Consider the following 23,656-nt stretch of genomic DNA (forward strand, 5'->3'; position numbering starts at 1 on the left):
TATCAGTCATGTCAAATGAGATGTTTTCAGTGATGTCATCAGTGATGTCATTTGAGATGTCATCAGTGATGTCATCAGTGATGTCACTAACCATGTCATGAATGATGTAATATGTGACATCATCAGCAGTGGATTGCGGGTGCGCGATATATAGTTAGCGCTTATAACTATATATGGAATTTCAATGGTTTTATGCGAGTAAAATAAGGTTTTGTAAATGCAAATCCCTAACTATATATGGCCTAAAACCAATGGTTTTTTCATTGAATTTTCAAGGTTTTGTAAATGCAAATTCCTAACTATATATCCACTATAACCTATGGTTTTTTCTGTGAATTTCATTGGTTTTTTAATAGCAAATATGAAAAGCTTTAAAATGTCAAGTACGTGATAGATAAAAACATTTTCGTATTTATGCACGCTGATGTGCTTTGAACGCTGCACCCCCCCCTCCCCTCTTTTGTCTTAGTAGTACTCTCTCTTTGCAGATAGTGAACGGTAGTTAACGCAATCCTTTGCCCCCGTTGTAATCCGTCGTGCCTGCTTGTCTCTCCATTTGATTGATTGTTGTCCAAGCATTTACTGTTTTAGAATTGGTTCTCTTTGGATCATTCTCTATTTACAAACAAGCACAAAGTCGCAATACTCTGTTTAGTCTTTGCAGATAGTGAAAAATCGTGTAAAAAAAATAAAAGTAATCGAGCAAAATCAGTAGGCCACTAATTGGATCTCTTTTTGACCTCGCTAAAATAGAAATATTAGGAACAACCCTTCATGAGAAATACGAAAATAGTGAGATGAACTGAGCTCCACACCATGAGGGCTGCAAGACAGCTCGGCTCCATCACCCATCCCGCACAAAATAACGACAAACCCTATGCAAATATTAAAAATATAGACAACACACCAGCAAAGAAACAGGGTAAAACATTTTATTAAAAAACTATTTACATAACGTTGGTTTATAAGATGATATCAGTAGTGGACCGATGTGTGAATAGATCAAAAGCAGCACAAGGCTCCAAGATCCGGATGGCAAGCTCCTGGATGTTGGGTGCCATAGTTTAGAGTTCTGAATTTGAGCCTTTTTCAATGCCTGTGCTTTGTTGAATCAAAATGGCAGCTTGAAACACAAAGCTGCCTCAAGCGTTGCTACTGATGCTATGCAGACCAAAACTGGTTTTCAGTTTGTACATTTTTCTAGATTTTTCAATCCAAGTTTGGTTGACTTTGTAGAACGATGGCTTCAAATTTTCAACATACGGTGTGGTGGCGCTGACTGGGAGGGGGCGCTTCGCTCCTGCCCCCTCCCCAAGTAAGATTTTCATACGTGAAAGTACGTTAATGGTTTTGGTCCCTGAGATGCTTCGATGTCACTGCCATTCTCAAATAGCATAAGTTCTGGATGTTGGGTGCCATAGTTAAGAGTTCTGAGCAGTGCTTGTTATACTGTCTGAAGCTTATTTCCACCTACTGCAGCTTCACTATTCTCAAAGTAAGTGAGTGTCGTTTGTGGACCTGACTGCATTAGAAAACCATGTGATATGTTAGCTTCCTAAACAGCTTGACGGAGGCCCCTGAGGGGCGGTGTGATGGCCATGGACTCGGAGAAGACGCTTGGCTCCGACACCCTCCCCAAGTCTTATAGCACTGGTGTAGCCTGAGATCGCCCCCGACATAGGCGGCCGGCTCCCGGGGTCCGGCGGAACTTTTTGCCTTTTGATGACTCTTCAATTCTGGACCTTGTCCCACAATCCGTTTGACCTGAAGACAAGCTGTAGTGGGGCGCCCCTTTACCGTTTTAGTTGCCATTCCGCCCGCTTTTGCTACACTGTGCCTCTTCCGCCATTCAGCTGTTTACCGCCCGCTCTTGCGACTACAGCGTCTCGCTCATCATGTAGTTGAGTTGCTCCCGCTCTTGCGGTGCAGCGATAGGCGGCTGCCACAGGACTCTCAAAATGGCGGCCGGCTCTTCGGTTTTGGGCCTGGTCCACTAAAATGGCCCTGGGACACCTTGGAACTCGGACGCTTCCCTGATAGGGCTTGGGTCCCATTCTCGAAAAGCGTCCCCTCAGCCGTGAAGATTCTACAAAAGTCTTGGGGGCCTCCGACTCCCGCAGGCTTCTGGTGGGGAGCGGCTGCCATGATTGCTCGTGGAATGGCCACGACGGAGCTACGAGATGGTAGTGGTCTCATGCTGACGCCAGCTTTAGTCTGAAACATCCAGAAACACTGTAGACTACCAATTCGATCAGTTCCGGTAGCGCCCCAACATGACCCGGAAGAGAAGAACTTGCCCTCCCCTCTTTGACTGATGGTTCTTGTTGCCTGTCCCCTCTGTTGTCATTTAACAGAACTTTTTGGACTGCTGAAAGGGGTTGTGTTCTGAACGCTGGTTGGTGGAGACATTTTGACTATATTCTTGACCTACGTTGTCGCGTAATGCGTTATATGACACGCCGCGTTAGCGCACCCGGAAGTGATCCGAGGCGCGGCGCGCAGCGCGTAACGTAAGCATAACAGGTCATGTGACTTGTTAATAAAACTTTTCATTGGTTCATTTTACTTTTGTTAATTTAATGATGAAAAGCTTGGTCATATGACCTAAAAATTACGCTTTTTATTGTTTTCGAACAATATTTTTTTTTCAAACATATGTTATAATATTCCAGGCTAATGTACTTTCCCGGAAAATTTACAACTGTCTTGCAAGTAAAATATATTCCTTTTTCGAGAAAAAGGGCGTTTCTTCCTTCCATGACGGAGCCGTTGAGTAAAAGAGATTCGGCCTGCTGTCTTAGTCGCCGATACGCCTGATTATCAGATTCTTATCGATCACTTTATGTTGCAGACATGAAAAACACAACTGCCCTTGACCATTTATCTTTACTGCGTTCCTACATATTATACCTTTTATCCGTCATGTAATTGGACTGCTTTATTTCACTTGCCTTTTACTGATTCGAAAACAGTGACTAAAAGTAAAAACTTTACCAATGTAAATACTACTACCGTGTTTTGTTTTAAAAACCTTTATTGTGAAAATGTCAGTATACAAATACGGGCCTATAACCACGTGGGCCGGCCACGGAGCAAACTGAAATCGTATATGATGAGGAGACATTTACACTGTAGAGGAACGTAACGAGCGGGCCATTAGGTTGCAAGAACTAAGGTGTCTAACAGTTGCGGTATCGGTGGACATACATTTTGTAATTAAAATAGGACAGGGCCACTTACAATAACATTTTCTAGATATACATTTGCGGGCAAGGAGTTACGAGTCCCATTTATACCGGCGCCATTTTGGGCGAGGCCGGGCAGGTCCAAGATATAGTCAAAATGTCTCCACCAACCATCGGCCAGACCAGAACCCCTTTCGGCCCTTTATGCTACAAGATGGTGTCTTCCATTCAGAAAATATTGTTGGCAGCATTTTGAAAGGAAACAGAAACAGCCGTTCTCCTAGTGAGTTTCACATTGTTACATTTAGGAAGAATGTTGAAGAGTAGTATGTGGAAAATCTGAAGCCATTTTTCTACAAACTCTCAATCAGACTTGGATGGAAAAAAAAAACCTGAAGAATGTACAAACTGAAAACCAATTTTTGTCTGTATAGCATCAACAGTAACGCTTGAGTCAGCTTTGTGTCAAGCCGCCATTTTCATTCACTCAATAGCGTCCCCCTACACACATTCAGGGACCTGGTCGTGTCTTCAGATGAAACGGATAGTAGGAAAAGAAGCAGAAAGGAAAAGGAAAAAAGTTCCGCTGGACACCACCTTGGGCAATAGTGAAGCTGCAAAAGGTGCAAATAAGCTTCAGACAGTCTTCAACTTACTCTGATTCTTATAATAAACTTCAGATAGTCTTACAAGCACTGTTCAGAACTCTCAACTGAGGCACTCAACATCCAGGACTTGCCATTCGGATCCTGGCGCCTTGTGCTGGTTCCGACCTATTCACACATCGGTCCACTACTGACATCACCTCATAAGCCAATGGGGCACCCCACGCCGACTTTCGGCGCAGCATTGTAGGATGGCCACACCAGTGCGGCAACTTGCTGGACACAACATCGGGGCCATCCAGATCTCGGCGCGTTCGACTCACTGTACCGCAACAGTGACCGCAACTCAGCTGGACACGCCGTCTTTCGGCGCAGCATTGTAGGATGGCCACACCAGTGCGGCAATTTGCTGGACACCACCTCGGTGCCATCCGGATCTCGGCGCGTTCGAGTCACTGTACCGCAACAGTGACCGCAATTCAGCTGGACACGCCGTCTTTCGGCGCAGCATTGTAGGATGGCCACACCAGTGCGGCAATTTGCTGGACACCACCTCGGTGCCATCCGGATCTCGGCGCGTTCGAGTCACTGTACCGCAACAGTGACCGCAACTCAGCTGGACACGCCGTCTTTCGGCGCAGCATCGTAGGATGGCCACACCAGTGCGGCAATTTGCTGGACACCACCTCGGTGCCATCCGGATCTCGGCGCGTTGTGCTGCCTTCGGCCTATTCGCACATCGGTCCGCTACTGACGCCGCCTCACGTGCCAACGGATTTTCTACGCTTTTTGTAGCCCTATGCCGCATAACAGGTCATGTGACTTGTTTATAAAACTTTTCATTGGTTCATTTTACTTTTGGTTTCCTAAAGATGGAAGGCTTGGTCATATGACCTAAAAATAACACTTTTCATTGGTTTAGAACATTTTTTTTCCCAAACGATGAAAGCCCCACCTTGTTTCTGGATCATTCAGACTGAAGCTGGCGTCAGCATGAGAGCACCACCATCTCGTGGCTCCGTCGTGGTCATTCCGCGAGCAATCATGGCAGCCGCTCCCCACCGGAAGCCTGCGGGAGTCGGGGGCCCCCAAGACTTTTGTAGAATCTTCACGGCTGAGGGGACGCTTTTCAAGAATGGAGCCCAAGCCCTAGCAGGCAAGCGTCCGAGTTCCAAGGTGTCCCAGGGCCATTTCAGTGGACCAGGCCCAAAACCGAGGAGCCGTCCGCCATTTTAAGAGCCATGTGGCAGCCGCCTATCGCTGCACTGCAAGAGTGGAAGCAACTCAACAACATGGTGAGCGAGACGCTGTAGCCGCAAGAGCGAGCGCAACTCAGCTAGATGGCCGCCACCTGGGGAGGCCCGTTCACGCCGCCTCCCCCACCCCCGGGCCGCCGCACGCCAATTTTCGGAGCAGCATTGTAGGATACCAAAACCAGTGCGGCAGTTTACTGGACATCACCTGGGTGCCTGTCGTACATGTTGTGTCAGCCATGTGACACTGGACACAGTCCCATCAACATCTCAACGCGTTCTGCTGCCTTGGGACTATTCGCACAACAGACCGCTACTGACGAGGCCTCCCCCCGCACCACCCGGGACGCCCCACGCTGTTTTTCTGTGCTGCATTGTAGGATCCCAAAACCAGTGCGGCACCCAGGCGACATCACCTGGGTGCCGTCCAGAACTCTGCACGTTGTGCTGCCTTGGGACTATTCGCACAAAAGACAGCTTCTAACCATTGTTGCTTTTTGTGTTGAAAAATGTTTAAATGTTTTTAGTTTTTGTTCCGTTCGTTATAGTTAATAGTTAATAAAGTTTTATAATCTTACTTTGTTGGAGTGTTATCTATTTTTTTTAAAACGGGTGAATGGGGCCTTGAATCGGGTTATTGTCATGTGTGGGCTTTGGAAGTGTGCTGCTGCAGGATCGGACATTTCAAACTCAAATGCACGTTCTTTTTCTTACCTTTCCGAAGCATGGAGCGCAATAGCAGGCAGAGAAAGGGTGATGCACGTGTTGAACACTACCTGACCTGGCAAGTTGCTGGCAGTGCCCCCCCCCCCCCCGCCCGCTCCTGAAAGAGGACACACACACACCGCCGCCCCGAGTACTTCACAAATCTTTAAAAGACCATGCGCTTGTTCATGAGGCTTAAATGGTTTATCACCTCTTCTAGAACACCTGCATCGACCCTCTGACGTTTCCTGGAAAAATTACCATGTAACACAATACCAAGCCCTGTCAGCTGAAACCCCCAAGGAATCGTGGGGCATATTATCAAGGGGGTTTATCTCCGCTTTTTTGGCTTTAAAAGCCAAGAAAGCGGAGATAAAAATATCTCCCTATTACCAAGCTGTCGCTAACACCAGTTAGTGACAGCTAAAAGGAGATAGCGACCATCTTGGGCCCCGCTTTGCATGTCAGTGATACTTATCACTAATGACATGCAAAGTGGCGTGCCAAGATGTTAGCGACTGGAAACAGTCCCTAACATCGCTATCTTCTATTACCAACTTTTGGAGATATTCGCGCTAAGCGCGAATATCTCCAAAATCTAACACCTGCCCTGAGCAGTTCTTAGCCATGTTATCCAATGGGAGGTGGATAACATGGCTAAGAGCATTTGCTCGATAATACATGAATATCGCTGACTTTTCTGCGATAATAGCAAGGTTTATCTGCGATAAAAATCGCCGATGTGCTGCGATAATTTTTGTCTCTAAACAAGTTAGAGACAAAAATTATCGCTAGTTGTTCGTAATATGCCCCCGGGTTTTTGCTTGCAGAAATCGGGAGGCGGGAGACTAGCACTGGAATCAGTAGTCACACGCCTGAATCGGGAGGGTTGGCATGTCTGAATTCTCTACAGCTGGGGCCATAAACTACATCCGCAGGGGTAGGTGATAGCCTAGGTCCGGCCTGGACAATCGGACACAGAGGAAGAGGAGTGTCAGAGGGTGCGGTAGTGAATAGGGTGAAAGAGAGGTGTCGGGAGGGCACAGGGTGTGATTCTCAGAGAAGAGCAGCGCAGATGGGGGGAAGTATATGGCCCATGCATGAGAGAGAGAGCGGGGATGACCAGTGCGTGGGGGAGATGCTTGCGAGGGTGGGGAGCCATGCTGAGGATCGGCGGCGTGCAGAGAGTGGGCCTGGTCAAGGCATCTAAAATGGCTGCCGTGCACGACAAAATTGTGGCATTGGACAAAAAGGCAAGATGGCGCAGACAATGTTTTTCAATAAGGATTCATTTATAACAAAATATTTACTCGCAGTGACAAAATGGTGGTCAACACTTCCTGATTTCCATCGAATCGAACGTTAACAAACGTCACGCAGCAAAAAAAAAAAAAGCTCACGCACAGAGCAGTTTTTAACCATGTTATCCAATGGAAGGTGGATAACACGGCTAAGAGCATTTGCTGGATAATGCATGAATATCGCTGACTTTTCAACGATATTCATGCATTGTGGCCGATGTGCGGCGATAATTTTTGTCTCTAAACAATTAAAACGAAGCACAAAATGGCGAATTCCCGTTTCGCTACCAGTTTGCGGCCCAGTTCGCGGCCCGTGAAGCGCTTCTACCGTGAAAAATCTTTTTTTTTTTCTTTTCCCCACGGGACCCTTTAATAACCCCAACAACATTCCTAGGGGGTCAAGAGGGGGATACCTTGCCCCCTTTCATTAAATTCCCCTTTCGTTTTTCACCTCTTCTTCTCTCTCGATCCTACCGAGAGACAAGATGGCGGCCGCTCCGGACTGTCACGCAGCAAAAAAAAAAAAAGCTCACGCACAGCCGCTGGAAGAGATGTATCAACATATATCAGCCTCCTCAGCCACCCTCAGGAAACATAGGGGATTAGGATACGTCTCCCGCACCCCCTTATACCTAATAATTTAATTAACGAAGCACAAAATGGCGAATTCCCGTTTCGCTACCAGTTTGCGGCCCAGTTCGCGGCCCGTGAAGCGCTTCTACCGTGAAAAATCATTTTTTTTTTCTTTTCCCCACGGGACCCTTTAATAACCCCAACAACATTCCTAGGGGGTCAAGAGGGGGATACCTTGCCCCCTTTCATTAAATTCCCCTTTCGTTTTTCACCTCTTCTTCTCTCTCGATCCTACCGAGAGACAAGATGGCGGCCGCTCCGGACTGTTTAGAATGTTGACAGACACCGGAGAGCCAATCAGCTTTCTGCGCGCAAAGTTCCGAAACGCGAAAAGTAAGCGGACCGGATCGCTGCCCGGAGCGCTGTTACAGATATATATCTTGATTTAAACGTTAATTTCTCAAAATCCACTGAAGCACATATATAGAGACCTAGCAAAGGCACATCGGGCTAACAGTCCCTACAATTTTGCCAAGTTTCGTGCAAATCCATTCAGCCGTTCGAGCTAAAAGTGAGTCTAACCGCCCTATGGAAAACTCAATGTAAAAAACGCGTTTTGGGACCCCCCTTTTTTCTCAGCCCCCCCTTGACGAAACCCCACCAAATTTTCAGGGGCTGCTCAGAAACAAAATGTGCCATTTTCCTGAAAATTTCAGCCGATTCTGTCCACAAACGCCAAAGTTATTAGACATAGAATTTTCAGAAATCCCATAGGGAATTAATCCTAACTATATATACCTACTGGCGATAGCCAGTAGGTAATATATATATATATATATATATATATATATATATATATATATATATATATATATATATATATATGTCCAGAAACAGCTTCCCTCGCGGAAAACAAGTGAGTCGCACACATGACTTCATTTAATGGCCGTTTAATTTAAAGGCGAACAGCGTGATTTCAGGACTTTACGACGCGTTTCGTTTCCCTTGGAAACTTTTTCAAGTGGTGTCCTTCACCTGACAGGCAGTCCGTTTATGTGCCACAGTTCAATATTTAATTTAGCTTGTTTACCTTTACTCCGAAGGCATTTATTTGTGGAGACTTTCCATTTTCAAGCTGCATTATGGAGCCTGTGGTCCTGACGGCTGTCTGCTGATTCAACCCTCCAGTGGGCGGTGAGTTGGTCTCGCTGTTCCATTAAAGCAATTTTTCCGGCTTTGAAGTTTCCCATGTCAGCCCCCTTTTCCGGCTGACTTGGGACCAATACCAAAGTCCAGTCCTTGGCGGCACCTGTCTCCTTGGTCCGTTTTATCGGTTCTAGCACTTGTGTTCACGCTCAATCCCCTGCAAGTTTCGGGAGCACTCCCAGACGGGTGCGTGATGCGGTTACAGGACCCGCAAAATATGCTGCTCAAGGTTTCCACCAGGCTTACATTAGAAACCACGCACTCCGGGGGTAGTCTTAGATATTTATTTCAGGTATTTGCAACAGATGCGTTTCGGCGCTCCGCCTTCCTCAATGTTACAAACATTGATGGGAGACGCCATGTTTTAACAGCGTTCTCAGCATTCAATAGTGGTGAAAACAAACAAGGGACTACGATCATGCACCATATTGGAATGTGTTCTTATTATACGTCACAGTTTTGTTCAAATACACAAATTCATAGTAGCTCATCTATTCAATTATGGTACGAAAATGCTTAAGTTATTTCTTAAGCAAAACTAAAACTTCTTGCGCGCACAATATGTATTTAAATATTCCGCACATTTCCGTGATCATACTATTCTCGCCGTGTATCGGCTAAGTTACAAAGCAATGCCTGGGTAACCTATTCTCCCACACAATCATGTCAACGTTCACTATTACAGCAAATAGTGTTTATAAAGCTGTTCCGAACTGCTCCCATGTTATCTAGTGGCGGTGTCTGTTACGGACAGAGCCATCTTGGAATTCTATACCCAGTTTAAAGTATACCATTTTGCCGTGTATCAGCATGATCACTGTGTTTGAACATAATATGTGACATTTTTTGATTATTAAGGTCGTGGATAGGCAAACCTCCCTTGACATGTAATTGTTTTCCCAAAAATCTCCTTTATAATTACACTTTTTTCTGTTTCATATTTCATGAGTTCAAAATTATTCACTGTGGAAAGGTCACTAAAAACATCCTACTACAATTTATCATTGATATCAAAGTATTGAGGATTGTGTGAAGCTGCACGCTTCAAAAACTCAATTTATCTATTCCAGTGTCTTCAATATGGCTTACAAAAAGTTAATTAGATATGAGATCAAGACTTCATATATTCATTGGTTTCATTGCTTCCATGTTAGTATCACACAGTAATGTTAACTCAGTTTCTTGTCAATCAGTTTTGTATCCAGTTCTCCGAGTTTGGATGGTTATCACTCAGAATCCAATATGAGATGCCAGTTCCTCTCCCGCATTTATTCCATTAGGATATTTAGTCATTAAATCTATAATGTATTGAGACTCAAGTCTTCTTAGCCAGTGGAGTCTGTCTCCCCCTCTGGGGCTCTCCGGTATATGATCCAGACCATAGTATTGTAATTGATGTCTGTTACTGGAGTGTTTCTCTTGGAAATGTCGGGCAACAGGATATGATTGATCGTTTTTATCAATTGCCCTTAAATGTTCCAAGATCCTAAGTTTTAAAGGCTTGATCGTACTCCCGATATAGGATAATCCAAACGGGCACTTGAGACAATATACTGCATACGGGATATTACAGGTAAGATACTTGTTGATTGTTTTTATTATCCCTGTATCTTGACCTTAGAGGGATGTTGGTGGGCCTGGCCTCTGAAGCCAGGTATCTGGAGTCTTGGCACTATCTGGTTAAGCAGTTCTATTATAGACTCCCTCCTGAGCAGTAGCGCCTCCTGGAAGGAGTGCTGCGGGCGGTGGGCCGGGCGGGGGAGGGGCAGTAAACTCTGGCATACGGCCGATCGGAGTTAGGTAAAGAAATAAAACTAATTAAATTTCATGCGCTGCAACGCATTTGCCCATCCCCCGCTTGCCCCACCACCTCCTGAGTCAGTAGTATGTGATGACCTCATTCTCACTGAGGTAGATGAGGGAAGTGCACTAGTGAAAAATGCACTCCCTTCTCCTGTGCTGCCTACGTGGTGGTGGCCGCATCGCAACTCCCAGCTGCAAACTCAACACCTCCCTGGCACAGTTGAATTTGCAAAGGAGTGTGCCCCTTGTAAAATTAATAGGACAATTCCTAGGGCAGGGACTATGCAAGTCAAAGGTATATTCCTAGGCAATATTACAAGTACACATATGACATAGATCCTTATATTTCAATGCTTGACATCAAGGCAAATAAGAATGAAAAAACAACTGAAGTATAACAATTAAAACTAAATTTATCAAGTTAAAAACATGATTTTATTAAAATACAAACACAATAAAAATTAACACATTAAAAATTACCTAGCTAAAAGCCAATGTCTTTTTTGTCTCATATAGCAACATATGCAAACATCAATAAATTCTATTACATTTCATTAAAAAATTCAAATTACAGCATTTCTTGTGGCAAGGAAATCTAGTAGTCTTCGACGCGCATTTCGACGCAAACTGCGTCTTCGTCAGGAAGGCCACACTTAAACCAAAAACATAATTTCAACAGTTATACTACAATTTTTGTTAGAGATTGACCAAATTACCATTCACCTTCACCCAGTGAAAAAGGATGAGAAAGAATGATAGAGTGACCATATGTATAAATTCTTGATTTTGACTAGATAGTGGTCTAAGCAAATGAACATTTTCAACTAATTTTCTGAGGAATATTAATTCTCAGAAAAGGGTGATGACTGAAATTTTATAATTAATAAAAAAGTATCCTCATTCTTAGTGACTGATATATTAAACGATATAATCTTTTGTGATGGAGTTACTAAACGTATTTCTTACTTGATAGAAAACTTTTTTATCACATCAGTGGATGATATTCTGATGGAAGAAAATCCGGTACTGGAAAATTAATAGAAGCTACAGAAAATGAATGCAATTGCCAAGCTGACTTTAGGCTGGCTCTTAGTTGCTTTCTAGACTCTTGTCTTTACTTATAATATTATTTATGATCATGGTTTCATATATATTATAAGATGGATTCCCAACGATGATGAACGTAGGAATTTCGAAAGTACGGGTGTCCAATTCTACTGAGAAACAATAATGAGAACTGTTTATTGGTATATTATTATGTATATATGTTTATTTTAGTTTAAAAAATCTCTCCTTGTAAAAATTCATACACCTTACTTACCTGAAGAGTCTATTGTCTTTTGAAGTATTTATGTTTCTTCTACAGATATTCGCAATTATTAGGGTGAAATGTTCTGAATGGTATAGACTTAGATGGTAGTGCTAGGAGAAATAGAAGAGTATATTTCTCCACGGTGTACAATATGTATTTTACTATTCTACATATAATTATAATATACTCAATGTTATCAGCTTTCTATAGTTGTGTCAGTCGGTCCCCTACTACTAGTCTATGGATTTAATATTGTGTAAGCCCTGACTGGCACAGACATGTATTATAACTGTGTGTCTTCATTAAGACATGTGTCATCATATATGCATACTTATATAACGTATATTATCTCACACATGGTTATTAATTTGTACTCATCTGTCGCATTATATAATGCATGGCATTGTTTATTTAGTAGCATAATGCCAGGAGAAAACGTTCATAGTAGTTGCAAAGAGCTCTTTACATATCATTAATTAGTGCTCTTTATCGAAATTGTTCCGCAGCAAGACAAAATTGCATGACATGAATCCATAATGGAAAGTTAGTAACATCACTTATCTAATAATTTCCTGTATCAATAACCACCATTTCTAATAAGATTCATCTTATTTCGTAAACCTATATTTAAGGGAGGCTAACAACCAGTTTCAACAACCTCGCTTATTCAAAACTATTAAGCTAGGGTAAAAATATATGTTCACAGCAGTGATTAAAGCACAACATTCATTCTAACTCATAGTCCAATTTTTAGGGAAAATTAACTAACAGATTCGACAACCTCGCTTATTCAAAGTTATTGCGCCGTGTTGAAGATATAACATCGCAGCAGTAATTAGAGCTAATGATCCAATATTTCAGCTAAATTCTTCCAAGGATTATTTAAATACCAGTATACATATAACTTATCTATCTCTTAACGGGACTCTAATGCTAAAATACACAAAAGCTGCATTATTTATTACGATTGATAGGTTGACTTACGTCACATGATTAAGAATGACGTCTTACGTTGCATCCGTCTATTTTTCCTGTTTGCCACAGCCAATACTTCATACTTCATTTGTATGCCTGGGTTGCCGATGCTCGGGAATTGTCCCACATTTAAGGCTCAACATGATGCTTAACAATGATGCATCACACATTGTCAAACCCATAAATATCGTGCATAGATTTTATTCTGGACTTTACAGGGGAACACACCTACCTTGAATATTGTAGTCTTTGGGTGGCAGAGCCAGTTCTGGCTGAGGTATGTTCCGGGCGAATTTGGCCACATGTGTTGACCTGTAGAATAAGGAGTGCTGCCTGTGCCACCGGTGCATCAAAAGTAGTGAACAAAAAGGTAGTGAACAACTCGGCACAGTCCTTTAAAAAATAAGCCCTGTATTGTCTGGCTTTTAAATTCCTGCATTTTCTAACACCTTCCATTTGAAGAACAAGGTGGACCAGTATGATTGACCTTTGACAAGGTGTGGAGTAGACAGACTTTGGATATCAGAACAAAGCATAAACTGCAAATAAAAAAAGAAAGATCAATCAATGTTGTAGTGGCAACAAACTGAAAATCCTTGCTGTTCAATATGTAGGTCATTGTCTCTTTCGGACAGCAGCTGAACACCTGGTCATTAATGTGGTCAAATAACATAATATCAACATCTAGACACCTATATAGGTATGTTGAGCTACACCAATATGTTTCGAAGTTTTAGACAGAGTGGGCATGTGCATCCGCAGAAATGTTTCGGGGGGGGGGGGCAACATTTTAACTTAATCACCATCCTCCGACATGATTGAGCACAAGTATTAAATACATTTTTTTAAAATCTAATAAGACAAGGAGCTTAAATAAACAAGAAACTCAAAGAGGGGAAGAGAAAAATCTTGTGAGGCGCCACATCAGATGACCTGGCAACTCCAATAAAACAGAGGGATAAACTAAAAATGTCCGGAAAAAAACAAAATCATTCTAAATCATGATGATGTGGTTCTAGAGCATAGGTACTCACAAATTTCCTCTCGGTGGCCAAATTTACAGTGTGGTTTGTGGCTGAGGGCCACACCGGTGGGGGCGAGGTCAGTGGGGGAGGGGTGTTGTGCCAGAGCAACAAAAAAACTATGACCATGAGGTTGAACACATGCCCCTGCAGCGGACGCCTTCGTCCACTGAGCCACCAGACCTGGCATACACACATCTTTGTTACTTACTCTCTCTCTCTCTCTCTCTCTCTCTCTCTCTCTCTCTCTCTCTCTCTCTCTCTCTCTCTCTCTCTCTCTCTCTCTCTCTTTCTCTCTCTCTCTCTCTCAGTCTCTCTGTCTCCCTCCCTCTCTTTCTGTCTCCCTCCCTCTCTCTATCTCTCTCTCTCCCTCCCTCTCCCTCTCTCGGTCTCCCTCTGTCTCACTCACTCTGTCTGTCTATCTCGCTCCCTCCCTCTCGCCCGTTGTCTCCCTCCCTCTCTCTCCCTCTGTCTCCCTACCTCTGTCTGTCTACCTCCCTCTGTCGCCCCCCTCCCTCTGTCTGTCGCCTTCTTTCTGTCGCCCTCTGTCTGTTGCCCTCTGTCTGTCTCCCTCTGTCTGTCTGTCTCCCTCTGTCTCCCTCCCTCTGTCTGTCTCCCTCTCAATCTGTCTCTCTTTCTCTCTCTCTGTTTCCCTCTGTCTCCTTCCCTCTGTCTCTCTCCCTCTGTCTGTCTCTCTCTCTCTCTGTCTCCCTCTCTCCCTGTTCCCCTCTCTCTCTGTCTCCTTCCCTCTGTCTCCCTCCCTCTCTCGCCCTCTGTTTCCCTCCCTTTGTGTCGCTCTCCGTCCCGTCCCTCTGTCTCCGTCCCTCTGTCTCTGTCCCTCTGCCTCCCTCCCTCTGCCTCCCTCCCGCTGTCTCCCTCCCACTGCCTCTCTCCCCCTCTGTCTCCCTCTGTCTCCCTCTATCTCTGTCGCCCTCTCCCTTCCTCTGTCTCCCTCCCTCTGTCTCCCTCTCCCTCTGCCTCCCTCTGCCTCCTTCCCTCTATCTCCCTCTCTCTCGGTCTCCCTCTCTGTCTTCCTCTCTCTCTGTTTTTCTCTCTCTCTGTCTCCATCTCTCTCTGTCTCCATCTCTCTCTGTCTCCCTCTCTCTCTGTCTCCCTCTGTCTCTCTCTCTCTCTCTGTCTCCCTCTCTTTCCCTCTCTCTCTGTCTCCCTCCCTCTGTCTGTCTCTGTCTGTCTCCCTTTATCTGTCTCCCTGTCTGTCGGTCTCCCTCCGTCTGTCACCCCCTCCTTCTGCCAATAGTTCGTACGGACTAAAACCTTTTAGAGAATTTCTTGGCAGATTATTAAGACTACGTTGGACACTTGTTAAATGTTGGACTCACCCATCACCCGAACCTAATACCCTCACCGTTATAGATTGCTTTATGTCCCGTTTTTTTCTTTCCACAATCCCATTTCCCTCAGGATGGAAGGGACAAGAGTACCGCAATGCAATGCCCATGCTGGTCATGGCCTCCTTATAAGGGAAACATCACTTACAACGCATTCATTACAACGCACTACCATTACAACGCAACCATTACAACGCAAACCATTACAACGCATTGCGCTGGGGGGCGCTCTAGGATAGGGAATATATTTAATTTACTATCCAACACCTTCCCTACTATCCACGGGGACTGGAGTTGGAATAGTAAATTAAATAATTCACTATCCAGCGCTTAAAAGCACTATGCGTTGTAATGGTATGCGATGTAAAAACCGCGTTGTAACAGCAGGCGTTGTAATAGCCTGCGTTGTAATGTCACCAATCCCCTTATAAGCTCGAGAGCTAAAAGCAGGACCCTGGCCAGAATGTAGCATGCCAATTACGTATGTGCCGATAAAGACTCGCAAATCTTTTATAACCGTTCTGGCGTCAGCCGAGCGCTGGTGTCTGTATTTTTAAGTGAATCTAGTCTTAAATGAAATTAATGGGACGCTGGATTTTACGTATAGATAGCCTTATGCTAACTACAAGAAAGGCCATGGCAATACTCCGGTCGGTTCGCTACTGCGATCTCTGTTGCAGTTTGGACAGCTTTTTGCAAATGTGTAATGTTGCAGGCTCATCCCCGGCCACCAGTATTCTGATTGTAATTCTTTCAGAGATTCCTTGATCTCTTGGTACCTTGGACCCCATGTGTGCGTCCGCTATTAAGAAGATTCTCCTGTTCGTGTTTGGAATTACTCTATCCCCCACTCCAGGGATTTGAGCAAAAGGAACGGAGTTTGCATCAATTATGTATGTATTATTGAGTGGATAGTTCATGGGTAGTGCTGCACAGTCGCCTTTTGAAGACGTTGTTACCGCCAGCATGGTTTCCCCGTCTATGTATTTTTCTGAACGCTTTTTTGTGGCTACGCAAGCCGGTTGAGCTGCTTCCGCTGTGGCCAATGAATTCCCTGCAACGTGAACGCCATCACGTTGATGACTCAGTGTATGTATCATGTGAGTCTTTCGTAGTTCTTTCTGCAAAAGAACTCCTTATTCCCAAAGCTTCTTATGCTTTATTGTGGCACCTGTGTCATCTTTGTAATCGTTTTGAACCCAGTTCTGCAAGTCATTATTGTAAGATTTGATGCAGAAATGTGAATCGCACACTATTAGTGTCGGGAATTCACGATCAGCATTTTCAAGAGCCATTTTTAAAGATCTGATTTCAGCTCGCTGAGCCGAACAGTTTCTCAGTGATTCAGTTTTTGTTATTTTTGGTCTGAATTTACCACAGCGCCAGCGACCTTTAACAATCGCGCACGCTGCATTGTAGGATTTATTATCCACATTGTAATGTTGTGCAAATCTATCCATATAGATTACACAAGAGTAGAATTTCGATTGGCAGAGGAGATTCTTCTTCATATTTTAGATCTTTCAGTTTTTTCATGTTCGGGTCAAAATAGTATTTCACGTCTTCTGCAGCAAGAGCATTTTCCCACTGTATCCATTTTGGATCTAATGCCATCAGTTTTAGATTAACTGGGATTAATAACGCCTCAAGGGCTTATTCTGCTGTATAAACAGTTAATATTTTGCCTTGGGCTTCAGATCTTTCTTTTGCTACAGCAGTTTGAACCGTATTTACAATATTTTCTGTAAGACTGAATGTTTTTTCAGCTTGTGTGTAAAAATGTGAATTGCAAGCTATTGGTACCGTTTCTCCCTCATTAGAGGTCAGGTACGTGAATCCGCATCTTCCTGGGATGACTCGGATTACAAGGTTGCGTGTGTTGTCGCGAGTTTGTAATTTTGCTTTAGCTAACATGTCTGTTTGCAATGATCTCAAAATTTCTGTGTGTTTCTGAGTCCAATTGATTGGTTTAAAATCAGGTTTTATTAATTCATAGAGAGGTTTAACCCTCTCTGCATAATTTAGAATGTAAGTTCTTCCGAAATTCAGGAAACCTAGTATTGATTGTAAGTTCTTCCGCGTTTTTGGAGCTTGGACTACAGCACACTTCTCTAAGAAGTTGTCTGCTAGGCTTTTGCCTTCACTTGATAATTCATATCATAAAAACAGGACAGTTAGGTGGGCAATTCAAGACTTTTCAAAGTTGAATATATAACCCTCTGCTGCAAACCCAAGTATTATGGTGTTCACTCTTTTCAAGTGAGTATCCAGGTCATCATCTGTGAGATAGATGTCATCGACATAAGATAATGCCTCATCATCATATATTTGTAGTAACTCTGTTACCCTTGCTGGGAATAATCCTGGGCTATTCTTGAATCCCTGTGGGAGTCGACAGAAGTTTTTCTGTGACCCCATTATCGAGAAAGCGGTTAAATACCTGCTTTCAGGTGCAATGTATTGACAAAAGAATCCATTAGAGATGTCTAATGTTGTTTTGTATTTTTTGCGAACTATGTTATTGATTAGTGCTGCACTGTGTGAGTTTTGTACTGCAAATGTCTTGCAACATGAGTTAAGGAGTCTGTAGTCCAAGACTAGACGATATGAATCGTCTGGCTTGGAGAAAGAACATCAAAGGATTGTTCATTTGAGAGGTGCATGTTTCGATCACCCCTTGGTATTCAAGCTGATCTAAGATCTCCCTGACTTGTTTTTTAGCTTCTTTCTTAATTGGGTACTGCCTTTGTGCAGTGGGTTGACATTTTAACTGGATTTTGTGAGGAGGGGAGCCCACATCCCATCCTACATGATTTGTATATAATGCAGGAGCTTGGGCTACTGTCTATTTTCTTGCATATGTGTATTTTCTATGAATTGGAATATGATTTGAGAAGGCAGGCATAATCATTTCTTCGCCATGAGGGCACTCCCTGACAAACTCTGGTGGCCAGTCTTTCTCAGCTAATAGGATGTCATAGCCTTTTGAAAGGTTATCCCAAAACAGACCCCTTACTTTCCTAGTCTTATCTCCCTCTATACGCAATGTTATTTCGTATATTTTATGAGGTTTGCTAACTCTGGTATCTGCAGTTTCCACCTGAATGTATTCTTTCGTGTCCACTGTCTCCAGATGATTCATCAGGATCTTGCGAGCTATTGTCACTTCTGCTGCGCTGTCTATCATTGTCTGGGCCCACTCTCCATTTTTCAGCTGTGTCCTCAGTATTCTCGGCATGTTTGATTATTTTAATACTGGCTACCTTTTTTCTTGGAAATTGTAATTTTTTACTTTGAGCAGGTTCCCTGTGTTCTGACCGTCCTCTTCTTTCCGATTTCTGCGAGGAAGTCTGAAAAGATCGAGAGGGACGTGTATCAATATCTTGATATCTATCAAGCTTTTTCAAATTATCCCTATTTCTAAGGTTGTATCTTTTCTCAGAGGGCTCCCTCTGGGGAGACTTATGTCCTTGGTCCGGAGATCTTTCTCTCCGCTGAGGAGACCTTCCTCTGGACTGGAATCTTTTTTCTTTGGGAGTGGATTGTTTATTTCCATCTTAGCTCTTTTTTGGAGTGTTTAGATTATTTTTAATAAATATCTTTTCAGGATATTCAGTTAGTTGGGGTTTTACCGGTTTTGCACCCAAACTATCTCTACCTAGTTCTTCATAGGATTTTTCTATGATTCTGGCAAGTTCAACTGGTTGTTCTGCTATATCTGTTTCTTTCAATTTCTGGAGGTAAGTTATATCCTCCATTGCCAATTGAACTAACTCTCTATATGCCTTTGTTAGTTCTTTTATTATAACTAAGAGGTCTACGCTTGACATTTTATCAATGTCTGGATGTGGTGTGTAGCTGGCTAGAACCGGCCACGTTGCTCCTGGTCTACCTAGTGGACCGAGCCTGGTTATGTGATTATTATGTTTTAGGGCGCCTTTAAACCAGAGCAGGTGCTCTTAGTAATTTAGTGGGATTTCAAAGTCCTCGAAAGGAGTGTATTAATAAGGAGGTTCCTCTATTTTGTAATAGTGGAATTTGTGTGTTACAACGTTTGCTGCTGGAAAGTTTATCCATGAATAGAATACCTCTGTCTGCCGATATTCATGGGCCTCTACCACGAATATGACTGTACCACCTCGTGATGACAGTCCGTTTTCTATAAGTTTAAGAGTTATAGTTTTTCTTAAGTTGACCGGAATGAGTATAGCATTCGGGTCATTCTGTAGGAGACTCGTGTCCTCCTCTGGAGTCGAGCTGCTATTCTAGCTGCCTCCCTCTCGTCTTCACTTTCCCCCATTTTACTGGCAGAAATGTTTTTCTTGCAGATCAAGTTTCAAGGAAACAAAGATTAGGTGTACAATATTTTGGAACACTGTATCCTTCAACGTTGACTAAACCAAAAACTATACATAGGAATCTCTTCCTACTAAGTTCCGTCTTTTAGAGTATTTACGGGAAAAAGGGTCTGTGTGAAAAAGCACGACTGAGTTACTCTAACGTCTTGCGTTAGATTTATCGCCTTACCAAACGTTGGGCGCCATGTAGTGTAGTTCCTATATTCCCAATAGGCTCTGCGCATTGGAATAATATATTCAGCAGTGAAGACGTAGGCCTGAGGTCGACTAGGTCTCTACTGACTATATTAGACTTAAGGTTTGCCAGCTAGCTCAGAGGTCACTCAAAACTTTCTCGAATAAACGAGGAGGAGTTTAACCTCTCTGGATAGACAAGAAGGGATTAGCTTCTGACAGCCATATAACATGACAACTTTGCTCCCTCAGAATAAGAGTGTATCTCTAGAGTCGCGTGAAAACAATAGACTGCTATTTCACTCAGTCAATCGTGCGTACTTAGTTTCACTAGAGTGCAGAGAAAAGAGAGACGGGCGTTTTCAATAAAAGGTGTAATTTATTGAGCAGTCTTCTTTCTCATGCAAGAGAAATGAATTGCCATAATTGCAATACTTAATGTAAAGTAAAGTGCGGACAGTAAAAGTAGTATTATGAAATAATACTGTAAAAGCATTGATATGGTTTCTTAGCCATAAGATACTTTAGAATGGATAAAATATATACATACATATATACAGTGACTAACGTACTCAACTGGTGCCTCTAAATATGCCTACCCCGGTGTACCTGACCTACGCCTAATACATGGGAAGGACTAAGTAAGTTGCACTTTAAATTAAGTTGGTTTTGCCAAGAATCTGAATCAAGAATTCTCTTTAAGGGTTTAATCAGCTCCGTACCTGGGTAATAGAATGCAGGAGGTCTGGTATCTCACTTTCAGGACTCGATATCCCAGCAGACCGCGAAGGCGGCTGAGAACACCGGAGCTGGATTTCTCGGCAGGAGAAAAGACAGCGTCTCTCTCAGTGCGTCAAAAGGCAGGGCAGCGTCCGTGGGCTTTCGCATCAGCTGGGTTCTCGGGCAAGTAGATAGCTGCTCAGCTCCAAAACCACCACCGTGTGTTTGCTTAAGGCAACATTAGTATATTTATACCTGAAAGGTGCCGGGTTTGACGTAAGGTTGGACATAAAACGTCAATAAAGATGTCACTAAGAACTGGCCGTTCTTACAGTGCGTCGCAGGAGTTCTAGGACGAAATCAAAACAAAAGCAAATGGGGATTTCCCAGGTTGCTGGAGGTTTGGTTTGTTTAGAGAACTCGTTGTGCTTTCTAGGAGTCCGGGGAAGTAGCCTTGCCTAATGTGACTGCATGGGCTACAACAAAAATATGGATATGATTCTTATGTCATTATAGGGATATTATTGACTATAACCATTACAAGGGCATAAAATAGAAATATCGATTTAGGTTCCTAGATAAAAAGACAAAACCCCCAAAACGTTGGAGTCCCCCCTCTGGGGACTCGAGATTAAAAGAAATGCCCTGTGAGCCTCTCGGGGCTCTAAGAACAAATGTGGCATTGTGAGCCTCTCTGGGCTCCTCAACAAATGTGGCGCTGTGAGCTTCCCTGGGCTCGAAGAACAAATATGGTGCCGTGAGACTCTCGTGGCTCTCAGCACTAATGCGCCGTCGCTGGAGTCCCACTGCGGGGACTAGGAAAATGCTGGTTTGGGGGGGCAAGGGAGCGTTAACCTTCTCCACACTGCCCCGACGCCCCCCCCCTTTCCTCAGCGCAGCCCCGGAACTCCACTCACCGGGTCAGAAGGGTCTGGGGTGGCCTCAGACAGCACAGTGTGCTGTTCTCCCTGGGGGTCCCCGCAGGCGGCGGCAGCGGTCTCCTCCTTTGGTGCGGGGCACTCCTCTCCTCAGGGGAGCCCCGCTCGCACCGGCAGCCTTCCTCCCTCTACCAGCATGTCCCAGTGCGGCGTAGGCTCCTGCCTGGGTTTGTGGATGTCTTGTCATCCCGCCCCTGGCCTGCCTGACTTCCGGCCGGGTGGCGGCGGCGATTCTGGTCACAAATGCGGCAATGAGTGGGGTGGGCACCCGCGCCGCTTAGTAGACCCAGCACGCCAAAGAGGCCGGGTGGGCACAGTTTTTAGCACAAATGAAGCACTCCCAAGCGCTAAAGGCAGATAAACCGCCCCCCCAAGCGCTATAGGACCCTAAACAGCGCTCCCAGGCGCTTTGAGTATCAAAGGTAAAACTAAAGCGCTCCCTGCGCTATAAGTAAAATAAAGCAACAAAGTCCTTCAGGAGTCCAGGACATAAGGTGGAGCACAGCAGCTCCCTGAAAATGAAAGTCCATCAGGTGTCCAGGAGCAGGGCAGGGCCCAGGGAGGCTGGGCCCCAGCAGCAGCACGCCCCTGGTTGATTCCAGTCAGAAACAAGTGCATCTTCAGGGTGTCACAGCAACCTTCTTATAAAGCACAATCCTTTGTCTAAAGGTGCAGGGTGGGGGAAAAACTAGGGGCAGCTGGTTTGGGAGCACTCTTGATGTGCTCAGCCACCCCTCCCATAAACTAATCAGGCTAAGGTCATCAGTCGCACCACAGGGGGCGGAGCCAGCATTGTGTGGGGAAAGCCCAGCCCTATTCAGGTCCAGGTGCACCCCTCCCTTACATCAGCAAGCTAATCTCTCCACTCACCACCAGGGCAGACCCATACAGATTCTTGGAGACAGACTCACCAGCCAGCTCCAGCCAATCACTTGCCAGCACACTCACTACACACACACCCATGTCTAGAAGTGGCACTTCCACACTAGACACAATCATGCTGCATACATCATTGCGCAGCATTCAATCTCACAAGTTCGCACATACCAAACTCGATCCTGCACTCCCCACACATCAGGAACTACCATGGTCACACATATTCCCCATGCATTTCTATGGGAGGGCAGGTCACTCTCACGACACACACAGAGAGCGCAGGCACTTTACACTGAACCACAGTGAAAAAGAGCGCAGAGAGCTAAAATCACCAACACCAGGTTACAGAAATAGGCTAGTAAAAACCAAAAGGTTTCGGGGTGAACCTGCCAAAAAGGGCCAGGTCCAACACAACCCCCTTCCAGCCAAAACGCAGGGTAGACCAATCAATCCCTTGATGGGCTTCCCTGCTTTGGGCGACAAAACACGGACACAGGCCCACACGGCAGGGACACCCTCCGGTTTCCACGCCACTCTGAACCCACATGGATCTCTCTCAACAAGAACTCTCTGACCCAACTAGGATACCCCACTGGCACTCTCTAGTCGTCCACGGCCAGGACCAGGCCCTAGGCCATCCAGATGTCACAGGTCATGATCACTTCACAGAGTGGGGGGCAGTAACCCCTGGCACCCAATAGCCACTCTCCACTCTCCCTCTCAGGGTAGCTACAACTACCACGGATCCTTCAAACTAGGGACCATACCCTCAGGCTGACCAGAGGTCACGGGTAAGAATGCCCCACCCTACCTCTACTCTGGGGTTCCGCACCCTCCCAGGGAAGCACCCACCAGAACACATCTCTCCCACCAGATCAGGACCTCTTTCCATCACTGGTCTACCACCTGGGATCTGGAAACTATTTCACTTTGGAGGTACAAAGCGCACAGCACAGTCCCTCTTCAAGCAGGTGGGGAGACACAGCACACAGCAAAGTCCTCTTTCCTCTACCTTATTGGAAACAACAAACTGCAGGTGAGCCCCAGATCACACAGAAAGGGCAGCCCCCTCAGTCTCTTCAGCTGATCTACTTTGGCATAGATTCCTTCTTGACCTGGAAGTTTCCTAATCTCCCGACCTAGGATCTAAACCCTCAGGCTGCACCGGGGTCAGAGGTGAGGACACCGTCACTCTGCACCCCCTTCCAGAGTTCTGCACCCTCCCACCTTGGAGCCGTACCCCTGGAAGCAAAACCGGTCAGGACACTGATTACAGATGCCCTTCCCTCCAGGTCAGGCTG

Source organism: Lissotriton vulgaris, chromosome 9 (assembly GCF_964263255.1).
Source record: "Lissotriton vulgaris chromosome 9, aLisVul1.2, whole genome shotgun sequence".
NCBI lineage: Eukaryota > Metazoa > Chordata > Amphibia > Caudata > Salamandridae > Lissotriton > Lissotriton vulgaris.